Source organism: Lepisosteus oculatus, chromosome 9 (genome assembly GCF_040954835.1).
Source record: "Lepisosteus oculatus isolate fLepOcu1 chromosome 9, fLepOcu1.hap2, whole genome shotgun sequence".
Taxonomy (NCBI): Eukaryota; Metazoa; Chordata; class Actinopteri; order Semionotiformes; family Lepisosteidae; genus Lepisosteus; species Lepisosteus oculatus.
Window position 1 is genome coordinate 33,539,292 of NC_090704.1, and position 21,773 is coordinate 33,561,064.

The following is a 21,773-nucleotide window of genomic DNA, read 5'->3' on the forward strand; positions in this document are numbered from 1 at the left end:
ACCGTGACAAGCCTGGAGCAAAATGTTAAACAAATGTAAAAACCTGCAGTGTGACTGGACCTTTACTTAAGATTTGAAAGCCCAGAACATTGAAGGAAGAGTTTTTTCATATTTCGACTGACCTGATTTTGTTTGGCTAGCTCAAAATTCCTTAATCCAAGGCTCTTTCTCAATACAGCCCTCTGTACAAGCATCATGGGCTAATCTGAAGATGCCCACTCTGAGACATTGCTCAGCTAGAACCACAAAGTAAATAAGAAACTCCCTCTCAGCTAATAGCACTTTTAATGGATGGCTATATTTGTTTTGTTTTGTTTGTTTTACTTGTGTTTTTTTGTTGTTGAGAGGACAGGGTTCATATTTCCAAGTCCTTTTGCACTGAAAGCAGAGAGTCCATTAGTCACAGCACCATTAAGATCAGAAACAAAGAGCAATCTAAAACATTTCCCTGGCTGCTCACTTTCATTTGGTTGGCTGTTTTGTGAAGTTTAGATTCCTGAGAACAGCAATGCATTCATTCAAGGAGGAGAGGTGAAATCGCATCACGCTTTCTACGGTACAGTATGTCATACAAAAAATACCTTTGCTTCAAAATGACTAAGATGAACGCCTGCTTACGAACTGTGAAGAAAAGTTATTAATATTGCTCAGTGAAGGAATGCCTAAACTTGTACAAAAGTTATTACCCTGCTAGATAAGATCCATTTTTACTGCAATGAATTGTCATATTTTAAAAAATGTTTTTTTTCTGTATAGTTAAATACTGACTGCCTCTCTCCCCACCACCTTCTTCCATCTTTCACAAGACTGTTGTTTATATGACTGTAACGTTTCAGACTGCCGAGGATGATAATGCAGTACAGATTAAACTAGGCAGCCATCAAACACAGTCCTTGTAGAAAAGAAATCATATCATGAATTGCAGTTAACTACAGTATTTGATCTTCTTTTTAAATTAAGAATTAGTACATGATTAAGCTTAAAATGACAGAGATGGACTTTAGTCTTCATTCAGGTACATTCAGTACCATTGAGGTAGTCAGTCACTCATTATGGAACTATTAAAAAATGGTGATCATATGTTATGCTGTGCAAGCACAAAAGTTTATCATTTCTGGACTAAAGACTATGAAGAAATAAACTAGAGTTTAACATAACAGAATGGTATACAATACATGTTAAATCAGCACAGGATGGAGGAAACAGCTTAGAAATACTCTGCTTGAAGCAAGGAACAGTGAGAATACACTGAGAGGAACAAGAGTAATAATATCAATGGCAAGAAAGCAGTGGACCAAATGGTCAGACCAATCAATTAAGTAAAAAAAACATAAGGAGAAAAAAAGCACTCTATAAAATGATTAAAAAATAATCAGATCCAGTTAAAGAAACTGAATAAATATATTTTTAGCATATGCAAAAAAGGTGATTAGACAAACCAAGACAGAAGCTGCAATGGAGGCTTAAATATTAAAATATATATATATATTTTGTATATTGCAAGAGCAAAAGAACAGTAAGGAATAAAGTTAAGTCCACACAGAGATAATAATGGCAAACTTTTAAAACTGTATATTAAATCAACAATTAGCTCAGACATCTATTGTGTAAGTAATCAATAACTTGCCTCAGGCTGAGCAAAAACTAAATTCTGTATTCAAAAGTTTTATTATAGAAAAGGCATAAGTAGAAAAGATATTGATAGACTGTTAAGCACCCCAACAGTCCAATAATCACCAGTGACAAGGCTAATATCCATTGTTTGGAAAATTGCTTATGTAGCACCCATCCTTAAAAAATGCTGACTAAACTGAACAAAGTGATTGTACACCAACAAGTCCTACCTCTATTACATGTTAGGTTATTTAAATAACAATTTGAACTAAACAGAGGATCATCTATATGGTATAATAGGAAGCTTTTATTAAACTAACTTGTTAGAGTACTTCGAATGAGCAACAACAGTAATATGCCAGAGCATGTGACAATTATTTTGATTTTAATAAGTTTTTTTTAATACATTTTCTCATACAATTAGAGTATTAATTATTTTAATTTATACTTGAGAGATTAATTCTCAAGTCAAGGGTATTCAAGGTAATGTGGGTGTTTGGACTGGGCACTGGTTAATGGATAGAAAACAGAGTACAGAAAAGAGGTCAGTTTGGGGTGATGTATTAACGGAATATTAAAGGCTTTGTATTAGGACCACTGTTTTTCTTAATTTATATTAATCCTTGCATCACTTAACTTCTAGCAACTGAATGAGCTAGATTGATTGATTGGCCATTGCTTGTGTGTAAATTTCCTTATATTCCCTTGGTATATTAGTTTTCTGAATAATTAATTTATTTTGTATACAGTATGTACACTCCTGTGAATATTCAGGGAGTCTTCACAAAGTAGCACTTTCATCCATAGTTTTCATGTTGGGAACATGTCATTTCTAAAGTGTGAATTTAATGCTTCTGAGTGTCTTGGAAAGAAATACAGTATTACTGTAGAATGTAGTTCAGATGGGAAGCTGCATCAGCATGTGTAGTCTGCAAAGGAACTAGTAATAGGTTTATTCCATGCTAAAAAGAGAAGAGAGAAAACACAACGTTTCGGGTGTGAAGCCTTCTCCAGGTGTGAGCTCATCACACTCCCTCTTCCCTAAACTTTGCAGCAAGCCCACTGACTGATAAGCATCCAGACTCACAGATGTACCAGTACCACAGTGCAGTGTACAGTTTGACGCCAGATTCAAGCCACTGTCTCAGACACTCCCACATGCCTTAACTCCACATCCCAATTGCTTCTCTGTGCATTAACCTTGCTTGTCGGCTCTGCTTTGGACTAACACCTATGCTTCAACCGCAGGTTGTTTACTCGTTACTCCTTCATGCTTTGTCTGGGAAATCATTGGATTTGACCCCTGCTTATTCAACCACGACTCTGGTTCTTGTTTTGGACTTTAGGTTCATGTTTGCCTGCCTACTACAGTCTGCTCAACTACGGAACCTGCAACTGGATTCAATCTTCTGCCTCATGCTTCATGGCCGCTCCGTTATCAGGTCAGTGCAGCGGTGTGACACTATGTGTGAACCAAGCCTAGATATTCACTGTGGGAGTCAGTCTGTTCCCCGTGACTAGTATACTTTCACTCACTGGATCTGGATTTTAGAGAGAGAGACCCCTTTTTTCCCCAAACATTTCAAAATTTACAATAAAATACTATTTTATCTTCCCTGTTAATTAGTTAGTAAACCACTTATGGTTTTTTAACCCAAGTTGTTAATTAGGATGCTTGTCTATTTTGTTACCTATTTTATTGCTATTTCATTGTGTGTAAATGTGAATGGCTGCATTAGATTATGTGATCATTCATCCGCCACTGCTTAATTATTTTCAATACTCAGACTTTGAGTTAATATGATTCCTTCTTTGTTCAGTTGAACAATATGGACAAAAATGTTATGCCATTTGAGTTCTCCATCGTATTGTCTGAGAACTTTTGAAACAGTAGTACTGTCAGTAATCACATTAAGACAGGTATGTTGTCTTGAAGTTAATCCAATAAAGGACCTTGCATTCACTGCTACAACTAGTTCCAATGGAGAATTAAATGCTTTTAAGATCTTTAATCACTAATTAGTCTTCAAAGGGATTCCATTTTTCCTTCCAGTGAATGAAAGCAGGGCATTTAATACAGGCACTTGATAATACTGGGGAAGTACAGTACAGTATATCCTGGTTTATTAACAACAAAATAGGGGACCAATAACAATGAAAAAAGAGTGACTCATTTAACACCAAAAGGTGGTTTTCTTTTATGCTTTAAAAAACTAAGCTCAGCCCTGAACTGTCTTTAATGTTGTGGATATGCAGTTTAACCTCTTTTCTCTGTAGGTTTGTCAGAGATGTGCTCAAAGCATGGTAAAAAGGGTTGCAACTTCCCTGTACTACACTGCTTCAGCCAGTCTTCTAATGAGGAAAGGTGGAGGCAAACAAGATAAGGGAAAAAAGGCAATGCTCCTCCTTTTCTTTAATAACCTAATTCTTTGTTGAGTGTCTTCCACTGATTTAGAAGAGTCCTGATCTCATTACACAGCTCAAATGGCATAACAGCAAACCAAACAAAACAAACTGGGTTTCTTGTTTCATACTGCTTTTCAAACACTGAGGAAGGTACTGGGGTCCTCTCTGTGTTCAACAGAACGCTAGCCCTTTTCAACTCTCTGTGAGTGAAGAGCAACATGTGTGCCATACAGTTTTGTGTATCTCAGATATGAGATACTATATGCTGACACCCATCAAGCAGCATTATAAATGTTTGTGTTAGGCTTCTTACCCACACTGTTTTAAAAGGGGTCCAAAGGATTATGCACTCAGTCTGGGATATACTTTAACACCAAGTTTTCCAGGCCATTGAAAATTGAAGTCTCTCTTCTCTCCCTCCGGTATGAATGTCTAAAATTGGACATCACCACACATACTGTAAGTCCCTTAAATATGAGTGCATGAGTGCTTCATGACAAATGATAATTCCCAAAGAATTTCTTGTTCTTACAGTGGTGCCCCAGCACCACAGTGTTTACAAAGACTGTAGGTCTTTTCCAAACAAAGCCAAAACTTAATACTTTGAAACATTTTGCAGTTCTGTTATGAATGGACACAAACAGCAAACCTCAAAACTTTTTTCACCTGTTCCAAATGTGTACCACTATTTCTCTCTTCCGAACTGATTTTCTAAACCTGTGGATAAGCAGAAACAATGACTGGATTTTCTCTTTTTTAAGTCTGCATTATCCTTTGCTAGACCTTTTTGGTTTTGAACTGTTATTATTGTTGCTGAATAAAAAGAGTTGTTTTTGTTTTCATTAATATTCTCCACAATTTTGAAGTGTTCTGCTTGTATATCTATATGTTTTATGTTCAGCTTTTACGTCAGTAATTATTACGTCTTTGAATTGTCTTTAGGGAGAAATGTAATTTGTTGAAATTTTCAATAGTTTGGCGTCAGATACTTTAACCCAAGTTGGGAAATGGTACTCCACAGAAAGGCTTTTCATTCCTCTTTCTTTCTGTAACCTTTTGCAATGTTGAATCCCATCACCCTGTGCACACGAACACAGCACCGCTGTAAGCATGCCGTAATTACGTTATGGATGCAGAGCAAGTGAGCGGAATGAGGTCTGTCATGCGAGTTAAAGACTTTTACGGCAAAGCAGTGGCATGACATCATTACCCACAGCGCCTTGTGATATCTCACATCAGTGGTTTCAGTACGTAAGGAGATGAAATGTCACTATACACGAAGGCTAATGGCCTGTGATATTACTGCTCCCAAACGGGCAAGGCTCCAGCGACACCAGTGTTTTCAGGCAACCCTATCATAAGTGCTGCTATTATGGCTGTTCTAGTTGAACCACAGACGCAAACTCAAATCTCTTGTAATTCTGTCGGCAGAGGTGCTCTAGACAAAGCTTCCAGAGCCGAGAAAAACGAATGCAAAGAACCCTGCTTGTGATTTTGAGCAGCTAGCTCCTGTTATTTGGCAGGTTTCTCATGGTGGTGACGGGCTGCGGATCACAAAGGTTCCCAGCTCTCTCAGTGCCAGGGAAGCAGCTGAAATGGAAGTAAACAAGGCGAAGGGCTGAGAATGTTTGACATCAGCACTTATTACTTAACATGGACTTCAGAGTTTTCTATTTGCACAATAAACACATCACTTGCTTGCTTCTTTTATGAATAATACCTAGAGAGAAGAAGAGAGGTAGAGAGAGGGAGAAGGAGAGAGAGGGAAAGGGAGGGAGATAGAGAGGGGGAGAGAAGGAGAGAGCTAATGAGGGGGAGAGAGAGGGAAAGGGACAGAGGGAGATAGAGAGAGGAATGGGGAGAGAAGGAGAGGAACAGGAGGAGAGGGAGAGAGGAGCCATTGCTCTAAAATAAGATTTCACCATCCCCCCATACCTTCCTTCACAGCACTGGCTTTTTGGAAAGCGTGCTTGAGAAGTGGGACTAAAAGCAAATGTCTGTGCAAACAATGTGCTACTTCAGCTATACAGCCATCTAAACGCTTTCTTTGTATGTCATGTTATGACATCCAATAAATAACATGGATTTTTCTCACACTAGCAGATCAACTTACTATAATTTCACTTAGTGAGGAGATCACCAAAGCCCAAAGTGCACTGTAAGGAGTTAGCTTTTCAGTTTCCAGACAATAGGGCATGGTACAGGTCCAACCAGGCCCAGGAGTCTACTGTATGTGCAAGGTCTGTGCTGACTCACTCTTGCTATAAGAGGCATTAAACACACACACACTCACACAGTAGCAGAATTTATTTTTGCCAATATCCACCATATGTTCTGTATTCTAATTTCTTAACACCTTGTATTTAAGTATAGAGCACTGTACCGTTTCCAAAGAAGAAGAAGCAGTTTTGTTTGGCACACGACTATAATGTGGTGACAAATCAGCATATTTTGGTAATAAATAACAGGACACTAAGAAAGGGAGAATGCCATCTATCAGAGTCTTGGGTTTCTCAGCTGCTTACTAATTTATAAACCATTGAAAGTTCTGAACAATGACAACCACTAACAGATTTCCAGACACAATGCTTGCCTCCTCCAGTCTGCATGTTTTGGTGGATGGAAACAGAATTATCACCATGGCAAGAAGAATCAATCTTAAGCTTTTAGCAGGGTTTACAATCAGGAATCCAAGACCAATGTTTGCACCTGGTTCACTGATAGAAACCACTGGGAGGAAAATCAGGGAAGCTTGTAAGTTTGTGTTTTCCACCTTGACTATAATACGAAACAGGCACATTTTGTCTTATTAGATTACTTGTGCAAACGATTCTGGGTTAACAGCTTTTAAACACAGTAAGGCACAGTAAGTAGTACTGTGCTACAAAAAGCACAGTAAGGCCTCAAGGTCTTATCACTCATTGGTACATGGCTATAAATACCAGTACTGTTCTGTAACAGGCAACAATGTTTATTGCATAATTAAACTGCTCTTCTGAACACAACACAGCTCATTCTGTTTATATAACTATATTCATGTCTATATCGAGTTCTTCCTTATGACACCTGTAAAGAGTGGTTCAGGACTGAGTTCATAATTGAGTAAGAAACAAATCTGTTTGCTTGTTTCCTCTAAATACTTTGTTATAGACAGATTAAAAGATAAGTTAGAAGCAAAAACTAATTTCTTGTGTTTCTTTATGCCAATTGCGTTGGTGTATCTGAGTTTAATGCCCAAATGCCAGCCCGATTTGTTGCCATCTGGTTTCAAACTCCTTGTGGTTTGGGGCCTACCACATGCAAAACAGTCACACAAAGGAATAGTTAAAGGAACGAGATCTCCACAATGCAATTTCATCAATGTGATACCTTGACGTACAGTATCAGCACTGTTTGTATAGAACTAGATAATGAAGACTTCTCACAATAAGACTGTGTTTGTATCCCTGCCATTAGCGAAAATTGAATTTCCCCCGAATCTGTCATGTATCTGCCAGCTGTCCAAGTTCTTAAGCCCCATATGGGGTTTTTCATACAGCAATGTATTCACTTAATATGTGAGGACCCATTCTGAGTTGCAAAGGGAAGAGCATTTCTAATGTAAATATCAGACACCACATGGGTAATTTTAACAGGGCCTGTACATTTCCACTCAATGACCAGCATGGTAAACTTTCTATGTTGTCTTTATCATCACGATACACTTCATTGTGGAAGAAGGAAACCTTGGCCTGGGTTAGACATATATATTATACAAAGGTTATCTTCACTGTTCATTAGGGCTGGATCAGGATTTGTGTGCTCATAACAAGCTAAAGGCAGGCACCTTCTCTAAATAACCTTGACAGGAGCACGTGGTGTACACATAGGAGGAAACCCAACTGTGACATTTCATCCCTTCTGGATAAATGCACTACACGTGAGATTAAATTTTCCATAAATGATCAAAGCCTACAGACATTATCACTCCGATTCTTGGCTGTGAAGTCGGCACTGTTTATTATTTTAAAAAACAATTTCAGCATTGCGAAGATAATACATTGTCAAACCAATCAGAAAGTGTTTTTGTGTTTTGAATTACATGCTGCTGGTTGTAACTGGTACCAGAATGTTAGTAGAAATGGTATACGACAAGAACTGCTACAATCCTGTTTATTCAAAGAGGAATAAAAATATACAAACATGGGAAAAATCAATAAAAAGACACATTTTGCTTTTATAACTCATGCAATCCTCAACCTAGGACACATGCTTTGCTTTTAAGATGCTTTTAATAAAATCAGAGCATAGGAAGTTGCTAATCATCCTTTCAATATTTGACTTCAGCAGTGTAATTTAAAAAAAGGCCCCTTTTTTCCCCTTAGAAGCCAGCAGTGTTTAAACTAAACTTCCCAAAGGAAACAGAGCAAACACATTCCAGTAATATAAGAGCTACTTGGCATTCCACTCCAGGTGTTCGGGTAATGAAAAAATGGATAAGTACCTCTAAAATATGGGAGATCTCTCTTTAGAATGCAATAATGTCCTTCAATACAACACAATCACTTGGTGCGAAACTTTTGAGATTGGTACAGTACCTATTACCTCAGGCACTTATAAGTGGCATAAACAGTCCACTGTGGATTCTCCAAAGAGCAACCAGCTCACAGAAAACAACAAATTCACTCAAAAAACTATATTTTAAAAACTGATGAACTGGAAGAACATCTCATGAAAGCATAATAAATCAGTGTTGATAATCTTTCAATTCCAAGCTAATTTCATATTTTGAAAGAAACCAGTTTTATTATAATTTTCATTTTGTGAATGGCAATTAATGATAGTTTCACATTTCCTTTTGTAAGGGAATCTTGGAGGTAGCAAAATATGGTCTTCAAAGGTAAATTCATACCACTCTTTAAAAGACCAATGTTAATTAAAAAAGTAAAAGAGTAACTTAAGATTCAATAAAAAGTCAATATAAAATGGAGAGATATCATCAGATATAAAAAAAAACACTGATAAAGTTAGAATCCAAAGATCCAGCACACAATAATGTGATAACAGAATTACAAAGCAAAAGTAATATAGAATTAGAGTTGAATTTGGCAGGTTAAAGGAAATAATAGTTCCTTTTTTGGTTTGTTTTGCTTTATAGTACAAAAATATGCTGGGAAAGATACTTCATTTCTCTATTAATAATCTTAATTGAAATTATCCTTGTGAGAAATCATTTATAAGATTCTCTTAAGGCAATATATATTTTACATAGTTAAATTAATACTGAATAATCACATCACTTATCACATCACAATAACTGCTTATACATTTCAGTATCTTATTCATCTCAGCCATCAGTGGGTGCAAGAGAGGATACACTCTGAATGGAATGCCAGTTGATCAAAGGGCAGACAGACACAAACACAGGTTGGACACGCACACACTCACACCTTTGCCAACTTTATAGAAGCCACTTAACCAACTTTGGATGGTGGGAGGAAACCCACACGAATATAGGAAGAACATGTAAATTCCACACAGATAGCAGCCCAGGAATTGGCCCAAGGGCCCTAGCAGTGATAGGCAGCAACTGTGCCACTATAATGCCCTGATTTATCACTAAATAAATATGACTTAATAATGACAACATTAACATATGAAGAATATAACTGGGCTCAGCCAGTGAAGATCTCTCTGCAGAGCAGAGGCAGTCTTGTAACCAAGTGGTCAAGGGTTGCAGTCTGGGCTATGTCATTAGCTGGTTGAGTCAATGCACACACCTGGCAGGAGGATGGCAGGGCTGAGCAGGTCTGCCTGGACTTTCCATATGACTCTGCTGTGCCAAGGCCTGGAGTATGAAAAGCAGTGCATGAAAACTACTGTGCTCTCTGCTGGTTAACAGGGTGATCCCAAGGTTTTTCCAGACTGGGGGTGTTAAAAGGGATAAGGAAATGTTATAAGGGGGAAATATTCTCCCTAACGCCTTGCATGAAGATGTTTGCAAATACAATAAGGAAAATACCTGGTCTCATTCATTGAGTGGCTCTGTATCATCTTGCTACTCTGCAACTTCCGGACTCCAATGCTCAATAGGTTTAATGCTAACAATCTGGAAGATGTGGTTCTGTACCTGTTTTGAACTGCAGTTGAGCAGTCTGTCTGTTCAAAAAGGGCCCTAGACATCCTTTTTCCTCTGGGGAGAGCATGCTCTGGACTGTCAGAAGGGTGTAGGAGGAAGTCAGTGGTCTCCCAGGGGTCAATCTTTACTCATTTCATGGAGAGTGGAGCCACAATCACCAGTGCATTATTCCACCACATGACAGAAGGTAGTCAGTCTAAAAACAATGTAGAAGATACAGTGCCTTGAAGAAGTATTCACTTCCAGTGATTTCCCATTATGACAATTATGAATTATGACACACATTTTCGGTATTATGTGCATATGTGCAATCAAAACTTGAGACCTCAAACTGCACACTTTTATGGGTGAAAGTAATTAAATATGGGTGAAAAAGGTCTTTACACCTCTTGTCTGTGAGGTTTTGATTTGACTTCAAAGCCACTGCATTAGCAATTAAATGTCTTCTTCAGGTCAGGGCCCTCTTGCCTTTAGGAGTTTCTTGGTCCACACCTAATCTCTCAAACCTGAAATTGTTGATGGCTGTAACAAGATAACCATCACAACTAAATTGATTGTTGTGATGGTTACACATATTACTAAATGGTTGTATATAATTACGTTATTGTTATATTAGCATATTAACACAGTTACATGTTATTTAAATCAGATTTTTAAACTATGAACCTGTAACCCTGGAGAAGGGTTCATAGCTAGCCTGTGTATCTGTGCATTCCTTTTCCAGCACATTCTTCCTTGAGCTCACAGATCCCTGTGAAAAGACTGACGTAAACGAGGCTGTAAATTCCTCTGCTGTACAGTTTACAGTCCCATATAAGAGAAAACCTCAGGCACCTTTGCCCCTTTGAAAGGGACAGCAATGTTATGCAACAGTTAACAAACCGGTGGAAAAAAAGCCAAATCGGTTTCATTCCGTTCTGCTGTGAAACAGTAAAAAAAATCACAGTTGAAGGTCCAGACCAGGGTTTCCAATTCAGGTTCTTAGGGATCCCCAATCCTGTTTGTCTTTGTTCATTCTGAACTTTTTTCTACTTACTTGTACCAATTATAAAAACATTGTGCAACTGGAAAAATGTAATTTATTGTAGAGGTTCCCTTCTATTACATTTAGTCAAGTAATGAGATGAGTAACTACTTACTGTAATTAAGAGAACCAGCAGGTGTGGGACTTTTGAGGACCAGAACTGGAAAGTCCCAGTCTGGGCCAGGCTTGGTCCCTTGGTCATGTCCTTCCTGGTTTTAGCTTGTTGCACCTACCCGCCAACCTGACTGCACCTGTGAAGAAAAGACAGGGAGGTGTTACAGTGTTTAGAGTGGTGATCATAAGCATGCTGTTGTTTTTGGAGCAAAACAAAATGGGAAGTACAGAATGGGCATTTGGTATTTTCAGCCTAGAGTTATAGAGCAGAGTTAAATGATTGTTGTTTAACCTCATCTCCATTTTTGTTCCGTGTTTTACTAACACTTTTAGGCCCTATTGTAACTTCTGAGGAGAAACAAGTTGTTTGTCTCCCCTGCTTGAGTTTCTGACATACATACAATATACAGTATTTCCAACTGGAAAACTGGAGAAAAGTGCCATCTGTTTTTTTTGGGGTGCAGGTTCTACTTCAGCTCTGGTGAGGACAGCCTGCTTATTGAAATAGTAGGAAGCTTTCTCTCCTAACTCATGTACATACAGTAGGAGCCGAAAAAAATGACAAGAAATGAAAGTAATTATCTCTGATGAATGGGAATGTGCCCCGTGTTTTCTTTAAATCAATGAAAAAATACTCAGACTCTGAAGCACTGAAGAACTTATACCTTATAAGGTATACCTTATCTGGCAGCCTAGCCTTGATTTATCTATCACATTTTATGATGCATTTCATATTGTGTGAGATACTGTGCCCTGTGACTTACTTTGACACTTAAGCTCTTATGGCTCTTAAGATAGTTTTAAAGCTGTACCAGGAATACAGAGGACTTCCTAAACCTTACTGCATAAGCATTTTATCTCATATACAGCACAGTAGAGGTAACCTCTATGTCCTGTTAGTTATCACACTATATTAAATATCGGTAGCTGTAGAAACTTAATAACTGTTAATTTCAAAACTATGCAGTTCAATATGGATGTATTCAGAGTCATATTTTTCTTGGTAAATCATATATAATAATATAATTTTGGCTAAAGAATTAACCATGGTGTTACCAAACTTGCAATAAAAGTTGTTGTCTTCTCTTGACTGGGAAAATGTCAATGAATTATGTACTTATCCTATTGATTCTGCTGTAAGAAATAACTTAAATCAGCAGAAGCAATCAATCCTGAAACCTTAAACGGATAGATTTGTGCAGAGATGAATTAAAGATTCAGAAAGGAACAGAGTGTGTGAGCAGTATTTAAAAGGAGACAGAAAAAGGGAGAAAAATATAGGCTACATCTTACAGTGAAACAAACATTTGTATTCCCCACTGATAAATTATGCAAACCAGACTTATGGTGACTAGTTTCCTGTACAGATGTTTACAAATGAAAGACGGCATTCGGCCCAGGGAAATGCCCTTGCCAAGTCTCTGTAATGACATTAATACCGAACAGTATCTTAATGCTGGCTTTATATATGTAGACGTGTAGGGTTTGTGTCAATGTCTTTTAACCTTAGAGCTTTTATTCCACAGAAAAGCATCAAAAGTGCAAGCTAGAGATCTTGCATAGCAAGGGCAGCTCTGTGAGACTAAAAAAAGGAAATCAATAAAAATAGGAACTTTCTGCAATAAAATTCAATTTCTTGGGAGCAAACAAGGCTGCTTGCAAATGTGCATCTGTCCATTTTTTTCTATTAAGATTCAGCTCTGTGGTGTGATAGTTAGACAAAGCAGAAAGCAAAACCCCCAACCCCCCCAAAAAGGTTAAAAATGCTGCCCTGAGTTCCTTTTGAATTTACCCCTCGATACAAAATCAACACAGAAGCTCCTCTGAGAGCAGTAAAATTAATGCTTTTTAGATCCACAGCTTTCTTTGACTCCCTCAGATACCTTGTCTCTCAGTATGTTTTTTAGGTAAATGACCCTAGACATATAGGGAATGGCAAACATGATAATCTGAAAATAATATTCACAATCTTTCCTTAAAGTTAGAACCAAGAAGTAAATTAGATTTCACATTAGCTGACTTTTTATCTTTCTAATGAAACCTATAAGGTCAGCTTCTTTAAAACAAAATCATCATTTTCAGCTTGATTCAAAGTGCAATATCCAAAGTATCAATTATGTGCTTCTTGTATAATTCATAGAGCTATCTGTTCCAGTATTTTGTTTCATGTTTGGGATTATGCTTGCCTTTTTGACTGCAGTATCATGAATCATCGAACAGCACAGAATCACATTAAACTTAATGACTTTTCAATGGCACCAATAGAAGCTCTGTCCTATCTTTTTTTAACATCTTCACTGCATTACTGGTATGATGTCATGGAGCTTTACCTTGACTAACAGACTTGAAAGCAGCAGTGTTTGTCTTACAGAGATTAAATTATGTTTTGTAATTTCCCAACGAACTGTGCTGACAAAATACTTCAGCTTCAGAGATAATTTATCCCAATTCTCCCAAGATACATTCTCCCAAGGATACAGAATTGACTCAATTGCCATTCAGTAGCCTAAATTTAGTGTCAATATGATTTGTGTTTTTATTTCTGAGCTATTTTATTTAGACATTGACCTTTATCACCGGTTGGCACAGAAATGTCTTTTAAAATAACAGCCTTTTTTTCTTTCTTAAGCACCAATTTCTATGCAAATTGATTATTATTCTACAACATAGGATGCAAAACTGACAAGGCCCATTTCACAGGTTTAATTACATTTTTAAAAAGAGAACAAATCAATTAGGATGCAGTATTTTATTGTGTCAAATCTTGCTTTATGTTCCAAGGAGAACAGATGCCATTTGAGTTTAAGACACAGTAAGAAAATATTTATAAAGCATTGTCTCATTTTGTGTTCTCTAATCTTCGAAAATCCTCTGTCCTCAAGAACCACAACAGGCCTCTATACTGAGCACTAATGCTAGTGAAATGTCAGTTGTAGGATGCATCTATGTCTTTCAGTTTTGTTTTTAAAATGCATTTTCAGAGTGGCCTACGATGGAGCGATTTTCGATGCATGTGACTTAATGTACTTTCACAGGTGACTGATGTGACTGTGCCCCTGAGCCCTTAATATCCCTTCCTTGGAGCAGTAACTTTCCAAGTTCCAATCAGTCACAAGCACAATGTCTTTTGTTCACAGGTCTAATTGCAACCAAATTAGATTTACAATTTTGTGAGTCTGATGGAGGATGAGAAATCCTTAAATCAGACACTGCTGCATTCGTTTGCACAAACTGTTCTTGTGGAAAGATGTGCTGCTAGATTAGATTTTGTTTATGCAACACCTGTGACAGTGTGGTCAGATGTCCTTTTGCATTTTCTGAATTTGTTTAAGTTTTTCCTTTGTTTTTGTGTGAGCTCCTCTATTCTTATGCACTTCTTATACAGTACTTACTGTATGTTTTGGGTTTGTGGGACAGCACAGTGGCACAGTGCTCAACATTGCTGCTTTGCAGTGCTGGGGCCTTGGGTTTGATTCTGGGGGTTCTTTCTGTGTGGAGTATATATTCTACCCATCTTTATATGGGTTTTCCCTGGGTGCTCCGGTTTCCTCCCACAGTCCAAAGACATGCTGGTAGATTAATTGGCTCCTGGGAAAACCGGCCTTGGTATGAGTGTGTGGATATCTGTGTGCGCCCTGCAAAGGACCGGTTAACTGTACAGGGTGCATCTTGCCTTGCACCAGTTGTTTGCCAGGATGGGCTCCAGCTCCCACACAATCCTGTATTGGATAAACTAGTTATAAAAACAAATGGACGTTTTGAAATTAATAAAAAAGAGGCTAAAAGAAGATTATAAGGGGAAATAAATACAAAATCGACAGTAAAATATGGCTTTCTGGTAAAAGACAAAATGAGAAAAAATATTGCAGTTGTTCATTAGGATTTTTACGTGGTCAAGGAAAAACCCTTGATTTGAGGAAAAACAATTCTGTTGTCCTGGGCCCTGGTCAGGAAGTAAGTCAGATCAGCTGGTCTTCAACACACGGGCTCTATTGAGGAAAAGAAGTACCAGGTCAACAGAGCTGTAGATGCAAGGTATGTGTGTTAAAGCAGAGTCACACTGGACACCACTATCATCTGGAATTAATGCTCTTCTGGTAACTGTAAGGGAATAGACATGTGGCTTTGAAAGAACCCAGGGTCCCACAGTAACTGTAGCATGCAGGTATTATATTTCTAGGAATCCTACATTTTTTTAGTTCATACTGGTTATTTTAAGAACTGTTAGGCTTCTCAACCAGTGCTGCTGAATCTTTTGTTTGAGAGGCACATAACCTTTTGAAATATCAGTGGTTCTGACAATTACAAGTTCCAAAATGCCATCTTTACCCTCCCCTATGAAAGACCTCTGAGTCAACATATCCATTTATATAAATAGCTCATTCACAGGAGAGAGCTCACTCTGTGCCATTTGGTACTTAATATAGCCTTCTTAAGGTACTATAAAGTAATATTTCTCATAAGGAAAAAAAATACTTTTTAGTCCAAAATGCCATTACCGTCATATGTGTCCATATAAAATGCTTTATAGCTCCCTCTTGTAAGATGTTGCCGCTCATATAAAACTGATAGGTCTGCTGTATTGGACAAAAATTCAAACCTGGAACATATGCTCCATTAGACACGATCTTGACTAAAGAATGAGTCAGTTTCTGTTCACTGGAGACAAATATGTCTGGAGATCAATCATCACTTCCTAATGAATATGGTCTGGCTTTATTAATTTTGTCCTTAATTGCCCCACTGGAAAACAAAACTCAAAAACATCCATACTAAAGTGTAATGCTAAAGGTTAATGATAAATGCAGCAGCAACAACTACTAATACCCTCTTTGTCTGTAAACAAAGGAAGAATTCAAATGAAAATTTTAAAATTTACATTTTGCTAAACGTATGACAATTCCTTAGGGTATACTTTATTCTTGCTTTACTCCTCATATTTTGTGGGATTAACCTGCTTACTGTAATAATGTAAGTGCTTTTATGTTATGGGAGGTGGGGAAATTGGGAGGGGCCATGGACAATGGGAAAACACAAGTATATTGTACCCACTGCACTATATTGCTGCTATGAGTCAGAATGAGAATAAGGCCTGTGTCCAACCTTTCGCACTTTTGAGTTTTCAGATTAAAGTTTTGTCAGCAAGAGTCACATCAGTCTTCCACTCGATGCTGTCTATGTAATAGGATTCGAGGTGTGAAAAAAGGCCACTGGCTCCTACAGCTGCATGTTTCAGAGGGGAGTCTGAACAGTCCTGCACCCCAATCTCACACATGCTACTGTGGCATTTTTTTTTAATGATGATTCAAATAATTTAAGAAAGAATATTCCAATTCCAATTACCAAAGCTGTCCATAGAAAAATGAGTTAGGAAGTCATGGTTATTCTGCAACACTACTCACAAAGGGTCTTTTATAACATTATAGCATTACCCTACACCCTAATCAAAACCAGTCTCAAGTGTTTTTTAAAAGATTTTCTTTATCTACAGTCTTTAATACTTCAAACACACCTGAGTATTTCAGTTTCAAATCCAGCCTGAAAACTTTTTTTGCTTTTTTCCCCACCTCTATTTCTGTCTTTAAAGGGAAGGTGTTTTGTGTGAGACATTAGGGGCAGGGATCACTTTACTGATGAAATATCTTGTTGCTTGTAAACTGGATTAAGTCCAAATGTTCCCTTGGCAGGCTGTTCCGATGAAATTTGGCTCTTTGAAGGCTGGCTTTTGCATTTTTATCTGTGAATTTAAAGTTTTAGTGAAGAGAAGGAGTACCTGAAAGACAGATGGCTGTCTATAATACTGCTGAAAGGCATGTCATGGTTCTGGGTGAGGTTTATTTGTGTTACAGGTTCTCTAGCAATGTTTAAAAATCCTAGAATGATTAAAAAAGGCCAGAAATGATTGAAACAGCAATACAGGTTCTGAAATTTTAACAGACTTTTGATTTTAAACAGCAGAAAGAGCATTTGAATTTTCCCCTAACAATAACCAAATCAGAGTTCATTCTATTCCACATACTTTACCATGTCCTAACAAAGGTTGCAAATAAAATCTTGCTGGGTGGCTGCTAGTGGCTCATTAATACCAAACTCTTATACAACTATTTTTAAGGAACCCAGAAAACTGAAATCCACAGCTTGACTGAGAAGTTTGTCATATAATCTTCTCAAAAGTCAGTAAATATCCATTTTTAAGTCTTAACTATGGATCCATTTGAGGTCATTTGGTCTCTTTCCATACAGAGGTCCCTTTGAAAAACCATGTGAAAACGATGAGGTGTTTCTGGACAGGGAACAGTGGTTCTTTGGGAGAAAGTTGTCCGTGTTCAGGGGGACGAGTAAAGGGAGCCAAGTTTAGACAGGTGACTCAACTGCCTCACTAAAAGTGGGAAGAAAGAACAAGCTTTGCCCCAATTCCCTTCATGAACCTCAGTGAATAAAGTGGCAAAATGACAATGACTATTTTCCAGGGATTTCTGATGCTATTATGCCAACATTGCAAAAGTAATTAATAATTATAAGTTCAGGTAGGTAGCTGTGTCAGTATGCTTAGGCATGCAAAGGAACAAGTAATTGGTTTATTCCATGCTGAAGAAAAGAAGAAAGAAAACAACGTTTCGGCAGTGGAGCCTTCTTCAGGTGTGGGATTCATAATTAATAATTATAATGTCACCTTGTGCAAAATAAAGGGAGGGTTTGGAAATCAGAAAATTGCTTCTGTGTGCTTTGCTTGCACAAAGTGTCAGATATTTAGTAAAGCAGTATAACTGGTATGTTTAATTCTCCCATGATCATCTTACATTGTCAGGAAAAAAAAGGAAATGATATTATTGTCCTTTGGTTCCTGCAATGGAAAAAAAGCTTGAAAAAAAGCTTGAAAAACTGTACCTTATAGACATTACTCCAAATGAAGTTATATTCAAGAGTTGACAGTATATTGCAGTATACAGTACAATATATATACACATGCTCTACAGTATATGGCATGTGGATCACAATATTTTTTTTCCCTGAATCCCCTGCACTTCCCCCTCTCAACACCAAAACGCAAAGAAATGTCCCATTTCCCAATAATAAAACTATCCCAAAACTATCATTGTGCTGTCTGTCTATTAATTTCCTTTTCAGCTAGATACAATTTATTACGGAACAAAACCAACATTATTTTGTCAAAACAGAACAAAAATAAAGGCATTATATTAACGACAATAAAAATGAATCATGCTAATTATCATGCCACAGCTACAGGGAATGAGAACTGAATGCCAAAGCCTGCAGAGCTGTGACAGAATTAAAGAAATACAATAAATCTAAATACTCCAAGAAACAGCCATTACAAATCAAATTTATTGTAACAGTCAAGAAATTCTTTTAGGCAGTTGTCTACAGTTTCAAAAACAAAAAAAATGTCTTGTATGGCTGCATTCTGTAGAAAATTTGGGAGGTGGAGGGATAAATTAGCTTTCAAAACAGTCAAAGAGAGAAACATATGTGTTCCGACTCCCCATGCTGCATTTACAGATTAAGCAAGTCATAAAAACATGTAGAACAAGATGTTCCTAAAGCAGGCTATTATATTCAGAGCATGCCTCATAGCAGGGGACCACTGCTTGGCCAGGTAGCGCATGCATGTTAATGCAGAAGGCTTTTCATTTGCAATGGCTCAGGGCAATGGGCTCTGGAGTTAGAAACCGATGCAAATCAGAGTGTGTGAAAAGGAACATAATGAAGCTAAGCCTTGCTTTTGAAGAAAATCACACATTTGAAAGAAACGTCATAAAAGTGAAGAAAGTTTTAAAATGTTAAATGGTCAGACTGATTGGATATACAGTACGTGTACACAGGGGTGATCAGGGTTGGTTTTTTAGCAATGCATTATAAAAATCCCTATTGTTCACTACTGGTCATTCTTGACGGGTTTTTTTCTGGGGACCCCCTGGATAGTCTCTGAGATAGAGAAACACTGCCTCACAGAAAAGTAATGGCCAGTGTAATCCCTAAAATCTGCACTGAAGCATAATGCTAAGTGGAGCCATAGGGACAGTTTTCTGTCTCCGAGTTTCCATATACAGTACCTTGTATATTTGTTCGTTGATTTCCTACTCTAGTGCTAAGAAGCTGAGCCTCACGAGTCCGGAGAATTAAAATACGATGGCCTGATAGAGCTACGTGCTGCCCTTCTGACTCATTAGCTCAGGCAACAGAGAACAGAGGAACACTGTACTTTTTATTCAGAGGATCACTTGCTTAAGAAATAAAAACCTCCCAGTGGGACTCCTTCAGTTCACGGGAAACTCATAAATATCTTCTGTTTTATATAAATGTCCAGAGTCTTTGGTTTGCAACTGTTTCCTTAACATTTTATTAAATTCAAATGTCTTCTAGATCCCTTTATTATTTTTAAAGTGACAGCTTTACAATCTGTGGTTGGAATTTGTGAACTGGTGGTATAAGTAATGTTTTTGTTACTCTCTGCTACATATTCCTCTAAAGAGTAATATACTGTAAATTTTTGCAGAATTTATCATATGTTTTGTTACTTCATTCAGCACTATGGAGGCTCTTGTTTTTTTTCTTGTTGGTTGCATTTACATTATTGTTAAAACTAACTTTCAATAATGTTCCGACAACAGCTTTGAAACATTCTAATTTTGTTTGAAAATTACAAACTGTACAAACTATCATAATTAGTTAAATGTATAGCCTTTTCAGGTGCAGAGAAAATGACAACTCCACTCACTGACCTTCCAGCCTTCATCCAGGATTCCAGGCAAGAATCGATGGAAACTGCTTACTGAACTGTAGCACCTTCCTGAAGCCATGAGCCCTAGGAAAACCAAAAGAGTAAACACAGTCTACTCTAAACTGGCTTAAGTTTTTGGTCAGTAACATCTGATGGTATTTCTTTTAGCCTTTCATCTTCCTTTTCTATTTAATGGCCCAGGGTAAATCCACCTTGAGGTTGAAACTCGGGGATCGGGGGTTTTCCCCTGTTTTAATTTCACTCAGAAGCTGTTTAGGCAACACAGAATTTCTGAAAAACACAGTGAAAAATCTCAACAAGAAAGGGAGTTATTATTTCTCTGCAGCATGATCTGTGTGTTGCCCACTACAGAAACAACAGTTAGGAAACCAATATCAAGTGATGCCTCTCTTTCTAAACAAAAAGGAATTAGGTTTCATCCTACTTCAACTCCAGCTTCGTGTGTACGCATCGTCTCCTGTGCCCGAATGCAACCTGCAATCTTCTCATTTGCTGAAATACATTTTCTGATAAAACAATGGTATGCAAGCTAATTATGTGTTCCATTCACAAAATTATAGTGTAGGCCTCGAAACAAGGAGAAAGTTCCCACCTCGAAAATGAATCACCGTGTTATTTCTGTAAGACCGTTTCATGCATGGAGCCAGAGTTTTTAATTGCAGAAACTTTACAAGCATTTTTAAAATGGGAAGACTTAAAGAGAATACAGCACATTAATACTTTGGTCCATGAATATCGGCTTCATTGTTCCAGTTTCATGTTTTTGCAGTGTGCTGTTATTTAAAAACAACACTACTTTATTGGAAGGATGAATGAGCCCTATTCCTGGGCATTCCCTGCAGTAATTCCAAATTAGAAATACTAGTGGGCTGCTCACGTCACAGTGACTCCTGGCTCCCTCTTCCCACGCTAAGAGAACACTTACAGTCAGATGGTTTGTACAGCACAGACTTCTCAGAAAGATCAATCTTTCAGAATTGTGCTCAGAATTATTTTTCTGCCTGGACAGGACGCTTTAAAAAATATGTATACTAATTATATCAACAATATTAGTTGGCCAATATCCAAAAACTATAACAGAAACCTTATTTTTGGCAAATGCTTCAAACATAAAATTGGATTATTTTTTTTATAAGACTTTAGAAAGTAATAAGGATTTTCTCAAAACACGTTCTAAGAGGGAAAAGTTCAAATTTAACTTCTTTAAGAGGAACATCAAAAAAGTACAGTAAACTCCTGATTGTCACAGAGTAAGGTGCCTGTGATTGAATGGACCCTGCAATTGTTTATTTTTACTGTCCTTGAATTGTTTTTACTGCATGTAGATGCATGTAGTGCCACCATCTTACCCTACTGTATGTGTGAGCTTATGGTACAATTTACAAACCAGTGCTGTGCAAACATTCGATTTCTTTGGACTCACTGAGGGCAATCCTGCACATGTGCTGTGGGGATTGTTTTTTTAAGCTACGTGAAGGTTATTGCAATTAGCTAGTTTTGAATTGTACAGAGGGTTTTCCATCTCTTGCACTATCCAGAGTGACTCATCACTCCTGTTCTACACACTTGTGGAAACACACGAACCTTCTACTGCCTACAAGGTTAGAATCTGCCATTTCGATTTACATTATTTTATTTTCCCCTTTGTTAAAGCTGACTGCAAGGTCTGCTTTCTGAAGTTTTTCCCCTGCCTAAGATTTGTTTAGTGCTCTCTCGAAATATGCAGGGGACTG

The 21,773-nt window shown here is 37.6% G+C and overlaps 1 long non-coding RNA gene across 1 annotated transcript in view; it reads left to right on the forward strand.

Moving 5' to 3' along the window:
- Positions 1-313: 313 nt before the first annotated feature.
- The window catches only part of LOC107078457 (uncharacterized), a 38,053-nt gene continuing 16,593 nt past the window's right edge, over positions 314-21,773 (forward strand). The window contains exons 1-2 of the long non-coding RNA XR_001479391.2: positions 314-556; positions 2,961-3,056. This is a non-coding gene — a long non-coding RNA (uncharacterized lncRNA). The remainder of the gene's footprint in view (positions 557-2,960; positions 3,057-21,773) is intronic.